This window comes from Ursus arctos, unplaced genomic scaffold (assembly GCF_023065955.2).
Source record: "Ursus arctos isolate Adak ecotype North America unplaced genomic scaffold, UrsArc2.0 scaffold_2, whole genome shotgun sequence".
In the NCBI taxonomy this organism is placed as follows: Eukaryota; Metazoa; Chordata; class Mammalia; order Carnivora; family Ursidae; genus Ursus; species Ursus arctos.
This window is the reverse complement of record NW_026622874.1, coordinates 25,755,452-25,769,386: the sequence shown is the minus strand read 5'-3', so window position 1 is coordinate 25,769,386 and position 13,935 is coordinate 25,755,452. Positions and strand designations below refer to the sequence as shown.

The 13,935-nt window shown below is 34.5% G+C and overlaps 1 protein-coding gene across 2 annotated transcripts in view; it reads left to right on the top strand.

Moving 5' to 3' along the window:
- Positions 1 to 13,935, top strand: part of XPR1 (xenotropic and polytropic retrovirus receptor 1) — a 234,089-nt gene that overhangs the window by 63,207 nt on the left and 156,947 nt on the right. The gene's annotated exons all lie outside the window — the stretch shown is intronic.

The following is a 13,935-nucleotide window of genomic DNA, read 5'->3' as shown; positions in this document are numbered from 1 at the left end:
CCTGGTATACAAACTATTAGGTGTCTCCTTGGATCATCTCTAATCAGACCCAAATTTAGGGATGCCCAGTGCCTGTGTGAATGTGGAATAAGTATGTCTTAACATCTTCTATCTTCTTGATTATATTGTTAGACTATCTTTCTTCAGGTGCTTCTGCCAACTTATGTACTTTCCCTTTATGAATGTCAGCCTGAGAATATCTGTGTTGTATTTATAGCTGCTTCTTTAGTTTTATACCTGAAATGTTTCTATGAGGATAAAAGATTTCTAGTGGAATTCTACTCTGTCACTTTTTTTAGTTTTTGCAAATTCACATCACTAATCATTTATTTGGCTTTCAGATTATGCTTTATGTGTCATAATTAACTATATATTTTCCGGTCATATAATTTATGATTTTATAATGGTGGATGTTTAACATTTGCGTTTTTCTAGAAACTGATAAATGTTAAATTTTTTAACACTGAAGATTACGAAATGCATTCTTGAATTATTAGCTCAAATATAAATTACTGCTTTCATCACTTCAATAGAACTTTAGAACTTTTTTTTTAGATTTTTTTTTTAAGATTTTATTTATTTATTTATTTGACAGAGAGCTACATAGCCAGCTAGAGAGGGAACACAAGCAGGGGAAGTGGGAGAGGAAGAAGCAGGCTCCCAGTGGAGCAGGGAGCCGGATGCTGGGCTCCATCCTAGGACCCTAGAATTATACCCTGGGCTGAAGGCAGACGCTTAAGGACTGAGCCACCCAGGTGCCCCAGAACTTTAGAAATTTAACTTCATCTTTGTTCTCTGCTTTTTATATATGGTTGTTACATATTTTAGTACTACATATATTACATATATTTCACATTCTGCAAATCATTACAGGTTGTTTGTTGTTGTTGTTTTTTACAGTTAAAGATCATTTACCCCGTATTTATTTACTCTATATTTACCCTTTCTGGTATTCTTCATCCTTTTCTGCATTTATTTTTCCATTTGAGATCATTTTCCGTTTTCTAAAGGACTGCCTTTAGTTTTTCTTCTGCTGCATATCTATTGGCAGAAAATTCTGCCAGGCTTTGTTTGTCAAAAAACTTTTTTTTTTTTTTTTAAGATTTTATTTATTTATTTGACAGAGAGAGAGACAGACAGCCAGCGAGAGAGGGAACACAAGCAGGGGGAGTGGGAGAGGAAGAAGCAGGCTCCCAGCGGAGGAGCCTGATGTGGGGACTCAATCCCAGAAAGCCGGGATCACGCCCTGAGCCCAAGGCAGACGCTTAACGACTGAGCCACCCAGGCGCCCCTGTCAAAAAACTTCTTATCACCATCCTTTTTTAAGGATGTTTTCACTGGGATTATAATCTCAGGTTGACGGTTTTTCTTTCAGCACATTAAAAATTCCATTCCATTGCTTTCTGGCTTCAGTATTTTCTCATGGAAAGGCAGCTGCCTCTCTTGCTGTTGCTTTTTGAAAATAATATGCCTCTTTTTCTTTGGATGCTTTTAATTTTTTTCCCCTCTTTTTGATTTCCAGCAGTTTTACTGCAGTGAGCCTAGATGTGGTTTTCTATGTGTTTATTCAGCTTGGAGTTTGCTGAATTTATTGCATCTGTGGATTTTTATTTGTTTGTTTGTTTGTTTATTAAGTTTGGCAATCTTCTTCAGCCATTATCTGTTCAAATAATGTTTCACCGTATTTTCTCCATCTTCTCCTTCAGAGACTGACTACATGTACGCAAGCCCTTGTGCATTCCTCGCATATCTCTCACACTCTTCTGTATTTTCCATTCTCTCTTCTTAACATGCTTTGATGTTATCAATCGAACTGTCTTCCAGTATACCTATCTTAGATTCTGTCATATCTAGTCTCCTATTAAATCCATCCACTGAATTCTTAATTTCATATGTTGTATTTTTCAGTTGTATAATATCCATTTCATTTGTTTCTATATATTTTGTTTTTCTGATGATTTTATCTTTTCATCTATTATGTCCATTTCTCCCAATATTGAAATATTAATCACAGATTTTTTTTTTTAAGATTTTATTTATTTATTTGACAGAGAGAGACAGCCAGCGAGAGAGGGAACACAAGCAGGGGGAGTGGGAGAGGAAGAAGCAGGCTTTTAGCGGAGAAGCCTGATGTGGGGCTCGATCCCAGAACACCCGGATCACGCCCTGAGCCGAAGGCAGACGCTTAACGACTGAGCCACCCAGGTGCCCCTAATCACAGATGTTTTAAAGTCCTTGACTTTTTTTTTATTTTTTATTTTATTTATTTATTTATTTATTTTTAGAGAGAAAGAGAACACGAGTGGATTGGGGAGGGGCAGAGGGAGGGGGAGAGAGAGAGAATCTTAAGCAGGTTCCACACCCAGTGTGAAGCCTGATACAAGGTTTGATCTCAGGACCCTGAGATCATGACCTGAGCCGAAATCAAGAGTTAGATGCTTAACCAGCTGAGCCACCCAGGCACCCCTAAAGTCCTTGACTTTTAAATCCAATATCTGAATGATCTGTGAGTCTCCTCTATTGTCTGGCTTTTTTCCTCTTGGTTAGCATGTTTTCTTGCCTATTTTCATTATATGTAGAATATCGTATATAAAAGAAGCTTAGAGTTTTCAGATGAATAACATCCTTGACTAGAGGTGATTCCCTTTTCTATGTTAGGCTGATAGGTCAGTGGCTGAGTACTTCAGTCCACTCAGAGATTGAGCTGGGTTTGGGCTTCAGTACAGTTTTAGTAGTTTCATTAAAATTCTGGCTGCCCTTGTTCCTAAGTCCTGTCTCTCAGGTGCTTTGGTTGAGAGCCTGGCGGATCTCTGTCTCTTCAGTCCTGAAATGCTACAGGAATTCAGCTCTGCTTTTCAGAGGTTCTCAGCCCACTCACTCTCTAGCCTCCTGCCCCATGTACCTTCCAATCTGGTAAATGTCTTGAGGAGCAAGTATACTGATTAGTTGTGTACTTGAGGCAAGGCTGCTTTCTGCCAGATTTTTGTGTATGCTCAAGTTTGTGATCCCATACAACCACTAAAAAAGCTAGTGGGTTCCTCCCCCCCACCCCCAATCAGAGATTCCCTATCTAGGCTAAGTCCATGCCCTGTATCGGAAATTGTCTCAGTCTGGAAACAAAGAAGCAACTGGTGATGATTAGTTCTACTCTGAATAGTTCTCCTCTAAGTCTTTGTGGCTCCCATAGCAATCTGATACTTCTACAAATAAGATTTTAAAATTTATCCAGCCTTTTCTAGTTGTTACAGTGTGTTTGCTTTGACCTACTTCATTCTTCTCGAAAGTAGAAGTCTGCAAGCATTTTTTAAAATTAAAAGGATGCAGTTATAAGAGCTGTTTAATAAAATATAAGCTTATTTCCCATATATAATATGATTTAGCCGAACCATTTCTCCTTACAAAGAATAATTTTTGATCTTTACTCTGATAATATCCGTCACTTTCATTCCTCCAGATGCAGAATACATTTTGAAGGAAATTTCAAATTTCTTTTTTTACTGATAGCAAAGGTAACTAGAAAAAGCAGCAGAAGTAACATAAGACATTTTACAAAGGAGCTGTTGAACAGATATGATGAGAGAAGACAAGTAAAAGGGAGTTGAAGATTGTGGTCACTGTAAAGTAAATACTTTTGAAGATTTTTGTAGTCAAAATACCCTAGAGGATCAAAAGTTCCCAGTAAGGCATAGTTTTTGTCCTTCAGATGTTTATATTCTAATTGGGAGATTTAAGATTAGGGTCATGTATATTTTAAGTGCCATTTGAGAAAAGGACATGCAACAAGGAAGTTTATCGTTAGAGAAGATGGTAGGGAGAAACAGTATATATAACTGGTCTGACTGAAAGGTTAGAAAATTGTATTTTTTTAATACTCGTACTTTTAAAATAGTTAAACCATTTTATTAATCTTTAATTCTTTCAGCAATATTTATTGAGTACCTGTATAATGCAAGGAGATAAAGTTATAAACAAGACAGGTATGGTCTCTGTGACTGTGGAGTTTATAGTCTAATGATAGAGAAGTATCATGCAGATACTCAACTTTGTTTTTAATAAGTAATCTGAAGAAATACAGGGTTTTTTGTGAGTTTATAGTGGGAAACTTGATGAGTTGGGGGTGGATAGTTTGAGACGGTTTCCTTGAGGAAGTGATTTTTGATTGAAGGATGTAGAGGAATTAACTGGGAAAGGGGTATAATTGAGATTTTTATACATTGTAGGACTGGTTCTAGAGATATACCCCAAATGTGAGCATACCTCGGAATGCACTCTAGTTATCATCCACAAAAGTCTCTGCTATGAAATATAATAAAAGAATCAATTGACGTTATTCTTACACACTACAAAAATGTGTGCATTTCTTAGTAGAGTATATTACACAATTATTGCAATAGGCAGTCTTATGAGACATTTAAATTATAATTTTTTTAAGTGTTCAAGAAATTCCTTAATAGTTAGAAAAACAACGTGAAAATTTGGCTTTAGCAATTTACTCATTTATCAAATACATAATGCATATCACAAATTTGATCTCATCTGTTACAAAAATTAAAATTTATTAGAATCTATGCAAATGGCCTTAATATTTACAACTGTCAGTTGATTAGCTGTCAAAATAAGCATAGATTTCATTGGAGTTTTAAAAATTTATTTTGGTTTTAGCTCTACCTTGTAGAAACTTTCCTTAATATGTTTAGATCATTAAATTTACTTATATTTTTTGTTTTCTTTGGAATAGCAAATGAGGCAGTTATGAACTTCTCCCATGATTTTCTACAGAAATAATGAAGTAAATATTTGGAAATCAAGATTAACCTGTTTAGTCAGCCTTCTAGTGCAAATTGTGTTTGCTTTTATATTAACTTTGTTTTTGCTGCTTTTATAAATCACCTCTAGCCTATTGGAGGTTGTGGGTTCCTTTGTTTTTTAAAATGAGGTTCGCTACATATAAACTTAATAGTGTTGATGCTCTATGTGATTTTTAAGACTGCTTTAGGAATTCTTATTTTATATGTAGCCAACTAACATGCCAAAAATAGATGAGAGAAATATACAAATTACAAACATAAAATTAACTGATGTACAGTAGTGACTTTATATATCCTTAACAGATGGATAATAGTGTTTAATAACGTTCAGTAAGTATTTGTGGAATGCCAGACATTTGCTAATATAGAATTAATTTTACCTTCAAGGATCTTGTTATTTCTTTAGGAAGATAAGGCTGTGTAATTGGATGCTCACTTGGGCAGTTCATTTTTTGTAGTTTTCTGCCCTGGAAGTCATATCAGCATGGGTAGACAAATAGTATTAGATCAGATTGGAAATAGCAGTTCATTTCCTTGAACTCTTATTGTATAAATTCCTTTTTATTCCGCTATATTCTTCCTTTGTGCAGAAAAATTTCAAATATTCGTCCTGGTATGTGACGGTAACTGTAATTCTGATTCATCCCCCTCTGAGAATTCCAGAATGCATCTTCTAATTGCCATATTTACCAGACATTGTGTTAAATTAGGTCTGATCATTCTGTGGGAGATAATTTTGGACGTATTTTGCTTCTTTCAGCTATATCTCAATAATATATTAATATTATAATAATGACTGATAAATTTGATCAGATGCCTTTTCAGTATCTATCAGTATGATTATATGACTGTTTTCTTTTAATTTGTTAGTTTAATGGATCTTACTGATAAATTTATTGGTATTTTATCTCTCTCCATTACCTTTTGGAATAAACCAGGCCTGTTGATAGTATATTAATTATTCTTTTGAACATTGCTGGACTATATTTTATGTGGGTTTTTTAAAACTTACTATGTAAGTAGTATATGAGTTACTGAAGCTCTCAGTTTCTTCACCTACCAAATACAAGTAATAGTAGTTACTGTTTCTAGTCTTGTATGAAAATTAATGGAGATAATATGTAAAAGTACTTAGAAGGGTGTCAGGCCCATAATCAGCTCTAGATAAGTTTTATTTATCATAATCATCTTTTTACTTTTCCCCTAAGTGAGGAATAAGATGGTGAAGCCATCTGATCTTGAATGGTACTTTATAGTCATCTTTTCAATTATTTCTGTAGTAATTTGACTATTCAGATTTCTTACTTATTATTGAGTCATTTCGGTGATTTTTATTTTGCTGGTAAATTATTCATAATTTTTAAAAAGATTCATTCTTTTATTTTAATGTGCAGGGGGAAGGGGCAAATGGAGAGGGAGAAAGAATCTCAAGTAAGCTCCATGCTGAGTTTGAAGCCCAAAGGGAGGCTCAGTCTCATGACCCTGAGATCAGGACCTGAACTGAAAGAGTCAGACGACACTTAACCAACTGCATCACCCACATGCTCCATTTATTATCTATCTATCTATCATCTATCTATCTATCTATCTATCTATCTATCTATCTATCTATCTATCTTTCTATCTATCTTGGGGGGGGGGCAGAAGGAGAGAGAGACTCCTAATCTGACATGGGGCTTGATTTTACCACCCTGAGATCACGACCTAAGCCAAAAAATCAAGAGGCGGACACTTAACTGACTGAGCCACCCAGGTGTCCCAAATTATTCATGATTCTAAAGTTCACAAATATTGCTCTACTATTGCTTGGGGTATACTTTTTTTTTAAATAGAGAGCCCGTGTGAGCGGGTAGGTTGGAGAGGGGCAGAGGGAGAGAAAAAGAGAGAATCTTAAGCAGGCTCCATGTCCAGTGTGGATCCCAATGTGGGGATCATGACCTGAGCAGAAATCAAGAGTGGGAGCTTAACTGACTGAACCACCCAGGCGCCCCTGGGGTATCCATTCTAATGTCTTTTAAACTCTCCTATATCTGTGGTTATGTGTCCTTTCTTTTTTATCTTGTCTGTTTTCTTTGTTTTCCTAATCGTGCTTTTGGATTTATATAACACCCTAACACCCTTTTATTGTTTTTTCAATTGGATTAATTTTGGCTTTTATTTCTATTGTTTGGCTTGATAGGTTTGGCCTGAATATTTTTTCCTTTTTAATTGCTTTCTGGATAACTTTGAAATTTCCTTCTAATATCTTCCTTTATCCAAGGGTTACCTAAGTAGTTAGGTAGTTAGTTAAGTAGTAGTAGTAGTAAATTTTTAAGTAGTTAGGATTTTTAAAAAAATCATTTTTATTATTTGATTTTAATTTTAGAGGATGTGGCTTTAAATATCCATGTTTTTAAGATCTGTTAAGGATTTGAGAATGTTCTATGGTCATATGATAATCTGTTTGAAATTATAAGAATCTGTTTTTATATATTTGTTGAGTTATATTTAACAATTGCATTTTTATTACCTTAATGAAGTCTTCTTTGTCTGTTCCTTTTGTCTTTTGGTCCATTAACTCTTGACCTAGAGAGCAGGAATTTTGTAGTTTTATGTCCATGTAGGGGGTGTTTTTCTTATTAATAGTGAGTGCTTTTGGTCTGCACATCTAGGTCTTTATATAATTTGTTTAAATAACATATACGATTATTTGTTTGAAGTTATTTAGATTGACTCTGCTATGACACGTACTGTTTGTATTTTAGATATCCTAAATACAGTCTCCAAATCTCTTATCATTTTCCTCATTTTCTGTATCATATTTTTTGCTCTGTGCTTAGAAATATTTCTTCTGTTTTTTCCAGGCTATAAATTTGGGTTTGAATGGTGAATATCTACTGAATCATTAATCAAGAAATTATGTTATTTAGAAATTGAAAAAATTTCTTGTTCCATATTCAAATTTACTTTAGTTGTCTGATTATCTATTGTTTCATCTCTCTCCTTCGATATTTTATTTCAGTGAGTCTTCTGATTATTTTTGTGTTCTGTTGTTCTGTATTCTGATTATTCTACTTGATATTTGCTCTGTTGGATCCCTTTGTCTTTGTTGGGCCTTTTGAATTTAGGTCTGGTGGTTGGACAGTATGAATTAGTGGGAATCTTGTGGATGGTTGAAAGCCAAGAGTTCCTACCCCCATGGATCTGAAGTGGTAAAGATATACAAGTTGTTCTCAGTTTCCTTATGGTGCAAGTAGGGGAATCCTTCTGTTTGCTATTCTCTCTGTACACTCTATAAGGAGACTCAGCCCACCCATTTATTATGGCGATATTAGGGAGGTGTGGACCACTAATGCTAGGCGGATGTCAGTCTTTTCGCAGGATTCTGTAGTGTTCTGAGTGTTGACAGCCTTCCAGAGTGACTTAGTTTTTCTTCCTCTTCCTAAGCTTCAGTGCTCTTCTACCATTGCTTGTTCAGTAAGTATCGCTTCAAGAAAAACAACTGCCAGTATTTGTTGCCAATAAGTAATTGGAGATTTTAAATGAAAATTAGAGATTTTAAAAAACCTTTATCTGCTACTGTAAGCTTGACAGCTTCCTATACTTAACACTTCTTTTGAGACCAGTAGTAGTATTAGCTAATGCCATTTTATAATGAAATGTATCAACTTTTGCAACATCTGTATAACCCAGAGAACTCATATTTTCCATATGACCAGTGCATGATATTACAAAGTAATGAATGGATGCAAGATCCATTAGAAGTGTAGGATAGACATGGGGGTTTTAATGTTAACAGTGTGAAAAAAGATGCTTAATGCATTGCCACTAACCTTTAAGAAGCTACCACTTGTTGTGTTTCGGTGTAGTGTCAAAAAAGAATATCCACAATTATCTGTAAAGGATATTAAGGTACATTCTGTTTGCCAGCTATGTATGTGTGAGGCTTTATTTTCTTCAATCACAACATACTGAAACAGACTGCATGCAGAAGCAGATAGGAACATCCAGTTGTCTCCTGTTAAGCCAGGTGTTGAAGAGATCTGAAGAAATGAAGAACAGTGCTAATCTTACTACATTTCTTTTATTTTGGAAAGTATAATTATTTCTCTTAAAACACGTTACTTATGTCAACGCATTAATGGGTTTATTATTTTTCCTTGTTTTTAATTGAGATATAATTGACATGTAACTTTGTATTAGTTTTAGGTATACAGTATAATGATTTGATATTTGTGTATATTGTGAAATGATTAGTACATTAAATTTAGTTAAAGCTATCACTATTTTAAAGTGAATTAGTAACTAAATAATGTAAATGTGTTAAATTTTAGTATGGTTTATATCCATAGATACAATCCACATAAACAGCACTTTTGGGGCATCAGTAATTTGGGGTCCCAGACCAGATTGTTTAAACAATCACTGACTAAGTTGATATAATGTAGTATCCTAATTGAATTTTCTAACTCTACCATATTCTTCCAAAATCTAATCTTGTTACTCTCCTGCTCAAAACTTTTTATTGTCTATCAGGTAACACTTAATACTTGTTTACTTGGATTGCAGATGGGTTTATCTCAGATTAACTTTCTAGCATACTTCTCAGTATTCTCTAAAGTTAAACTCGATTAGTTGTTGTTTCTTGAAAACCCAGCATTTTTTTAGTGAGTTGATTTTTGCTTATGCTGCATCTTCCTAGAAAGAATGCAACTGTCTTCCGATATCTACCAGTAGGAATTTTGTCCAAGTTTATAGATTCATTTAATGTAACCTTTCCCTAAAACCTTCTGTAATGCTCTTAGAAGTAATATTTTCCTAATACTCCTAGCTCTTTCTTTTTCCCTTATGGCACTGACCAAATTCTAATTTGTATTGTAGTTTTCTGTGTATATGTTTTATTCCCTTTAATATCTTGTAAGATATTAAAGGAGGAATAAGTTTGTACCTCTTCTTCCCAGTACATACTGCTTGTATACAGTATGTGCCCAGCAAACATTTATTTTATGAAGATTATTACTTTATATGAATTATGGCTAGTATAAAAGGGTCTTTCTCAAGTTAGACAAATAATTTCGAGGCTTGTGTGTTGTTCTTTTTTTCTTGTTTTTAACCTCTTAAATTGTGAGTTTAACATTATCTGTCTAGGTAAGTGGTTTTTCCTGTCACGTAGTCTAACTTATGTTTTAGAGCATTGTTTCCTAAAATGTAATATGTATCCAACAGATAGGATTATTTTAAGTAGTACACTTAATAAACAGTTTCACTTTTAATCTTTATTATTTTGATGTGCAGTAGACAAAAACAATACTAGCACATCATGATTTCACCAAGAGCTGTATATTTTTTTTACAAATATGTTCCAGAAATTATTAATAGTTTTAATCTGGTTTATCCTCTTTTGACAAAACAAGGCTAAAATTATGGCACAGAAATAAGCATTTTATGATTGTCTTATTTCCTTAGCTAAGCACATCAGGCACTACCCTTTGTTTTCAAATGCTTGTTTATCATTATTACCCCTTTTTATAGAACAGAGAAACTGAAGGGTTATTATGTATAAGAAAGAAAAAAATGGTATATTTTTTATAGAGTTTTACTCTTTTTCAGATCAAGTATTTTGCTCTCTAAGACTCATTGCAACTTTTATTAAGAATCAAATAGGACAGACTTTTTTTTTCCCCCCCGGCTCAGTGACTGTAACACTTTCCTCATGGTGAGTAGTGTATTCAGTGACATCAGGAATTGTTTCTAAGGTTTCTTTAATTCTTTTCTAATGTAATTTAGTCATCACTTTTTTCTCTTTGAGTTACACACAGTGTTCATATAGGGACTAATGGGAACAGCTTAACCCTGTATCAGAAATGAATATATTAACATAGGAAGGCTGCTTCGTAGATTGTAGTTCATCAATGGATGGTAAGACTTAAAAAGTTTCCTGAATACATTCTGGATTTTCTCACCAATACTAATGTAATGATTTTCATTAAAAAAAATTTTTTTTTTTAGATTTTATTTATTTATTCGACAGAGATAGAGACAGCCAGCGAGAGAGGGAACACAAGTAGGGGGAGTGGGAGAGGAAGAAGCAGGCTCCTAGCGGAGGAGCCTGATGTGGGGCTCTATCCCACAACGCCGGGATCACGCCCTGAGCCGAAGGCAGACGCTTAACCGCTGTGCCACCCAGGCGCCCCTCATTAAAATTTTTAACTGTATTAAGTAACTATTATGTAGTAGATTGTGGGGGGGAAGGTTTGGGGAGGTGATGGCCGTTTTGAAACATGCTCTCCATATTTAATAGACTTTTATAGTTTCCTCTAGTAGTGGGGATGATCTGTTAGTTCTTAATTTCTTTACCTTTAGAAAGGCATGTTTTGTTAGGAACACTTCATCTTGGTAATATCAGTTATAAAGCCAGGAAGCCAGTAGAACTGAGGGCTGTTGCAAAGAAAGAGCCAGAAAACTAGGGAAAACATTTTTTTTTCTTTTCAATTAAAGACTAGGTGCACTTACTGAATAGAAAGTAACACTGGTCAAAATAATTTCATCTTTTTTTTTCTTTTTAAAGATTATATTTATTTATTTGACAGAGAGAGCAAGTGAGCACACAAGCAGGGGGAGTTACAGAGGGAGAGAGAGAAGCAGGCTTTCCGCTGAGCAGGGAGCCCGATGCGGGGGTCGATTCCAGGACCCTGGGATCATGACCTGAGCCAAAGGCAGACGCTTAACCGACTGAGCCACCCAGGTGCCCCAAAATAATTTGGTCTTTATGTGAGATCCTCTGTTAGGAAATCTTACTGGTGTCCTTACTGATACTTATAAATCTTAAATTGTATTTTAATTTTTTAACTCCATGTGTTTGGTACACTTAAAAAATTATTTTCCCTTTGAGGGAAGTTTTTTTTTTTTTTTTTTACTATAACCAAGAAATTAAATGATTTTGATCATTTGAATCAGAATACACAATTGGAATTGTTCCTACTTCATTTTTTGGTTGTCTGTAGCAAATGATTTGTGTGTGTGTGTGTGTTTGTATGTGTGTGCAATGTAATTTTCAAGATAGTGATATTTGGATGATTATTAAAATGTTCTTATATTACTTTAATTTTGGATCAGGACAATATGATGGAACATGATGACATAGGTATTGTGGCTTAAAAATTTACACTCATTCCCTACTAAATGGAATCAACCTTTTCTGGTCACAATATTAGTTGTTTTTCTCAGTTTTTATTTGAAAAATTTATTTTGCAAAGGTCTTAGAAATAAAGGGCCCTTATGAGAGGTTCAGATATAGTGTAGTTCTGCTTCTAGTATGAATAAAATATTATAAGTGCTCTAATAATACTGTGTAAGAAATCATTTCCAAATACATTTTAAGTGTCAGACTATATCATCTACTTCGTTCTACTATACAGTGTATTATAATAGTGAATATAGTAATGTTGATTTATGAGTGAAAAAGGCTATTAATACTCCAAGACTGTACTTAGGACAATGTACAGATAAGTTTAATCTCTGGGAAATTGTGAAGAAAAAAAGGATTTTTTAAATTTCCTGAACATTATTGGCCATATTGTTATCAGTAGTGCCAGTTTTGTAACAGATCAATCAAAGTTTCTGTGGCTTAAATTAATGAAGGTTTAACTCTCATTCACACAAAGTCCAGTGTGGATATGCCCGATCAGTACATTCTCCTAGGTTTGTTCTTTCCAAAAAGGTGATTTAAGGATTCAGCTTTCCTCTATCGTGTAGTTCTGTAGTTTTCAACCGGTGACCTTTAAGGTCACCACAGAAACGGAAAGAGGGTAGGATATTGTGTGGGAGATTTTAATTGGCCTGGTTTAGAAGTGGAATATATCGCTCCCATCTGCATTCTGCTGGCCAGAACTCTGTTATGCGGCCCCACCTAATTGCAGAGGAACTGGAAACTATTGTTTATTTGTGTGCCAAGCAGAAGAGGAGTTACAATTATATTGGTAAGCACTAACATTCTTTTCCACACTGATATTTAGTAAACTTGTTTATTTGTCAAAGTTGTGGTATTCAGTAAGCATTTATTACATGCTGTCTTATATGGACTAGTTTTCTTTAAACGAAAGAAGAAAAAAAATCAAAGAACCTCAGATTTTTGAACATTTAAATACACAGTGAATGATAAAAGCAGTTTTTGAAGGTATAAAATAGTATAATTCAAATGTAATGTATATTAGCAGATAAGTTATTGGAGTGAGTTGAGTGAAGTCAGGGAAAAGTGAGTTAATACCTGGCTCAAACTGATTTTAAGTGTGATATTAATTGAAAGAGGAGAGCATAGAGGTTCTCACTTGAGAAGAATGAAATCTTTTTTTTTTTTTTAAGATTTTATTTATTTATTTGACAGAGATAGAGACAGCCAGCGAGAGAGGGAACACAAGCAGGGGGAGTGGGAGAGGAAGAAGCAGGCTCCTAGCAGAGGAGCCTGATGTGGGGCTCGATCCCAGATCGCCGGGATCACGCCCTGAGCCAAAGGCAGACGCTTAACCGCTGTGCCACCCAGGCGCCCCGAGAAGAATGAAATCTAATGGAAAGTTAGCAGATAGACTTGCAAGAAAAGGGATAATATAAGAGAATCTGAAAGATAAGATTGGGGAGCTATGTTAGGGTTTTGGTCTGGTGTATCAAAATGTTTGAATTTGATATTTAGTAAATATTGATGTGTTTAAGCATCTTTCTAACATTTTATTTCTTAGAGATCAGTAGAGCCAAAGTGTGGTTTATGAAAAGATAAGTGGTTCTGACAGACGAAAAGAGAGCAGAGAGTGCTAGGAGATAGAAGAGGAGCTGCCTCTTTTTTTTCTTTTTAATATGATAATGCTTATTAAATTATCTTTCAAGAAATATTAAAAGGAAAACTTAGTTATCTAAACCAAACCTAAGCATAGTGTCTTAGAGAATAAATTTCATTAATGAGGAATGGCAAAGACAATTATATAGTGACATAGGAATTTCTGAAGATTTTCAGGTTCCATTGTTTTAAAACAGTAGGTAATGTGACAACCTCTTTTGGAACCTTTTTTTTTTAAAGTAGAGGTACAATATGAAAGACTGGTGGAAATAGATGATTATTGTAATTATCATCCAGTAAGAGAAATTTAAAAACTGTTAA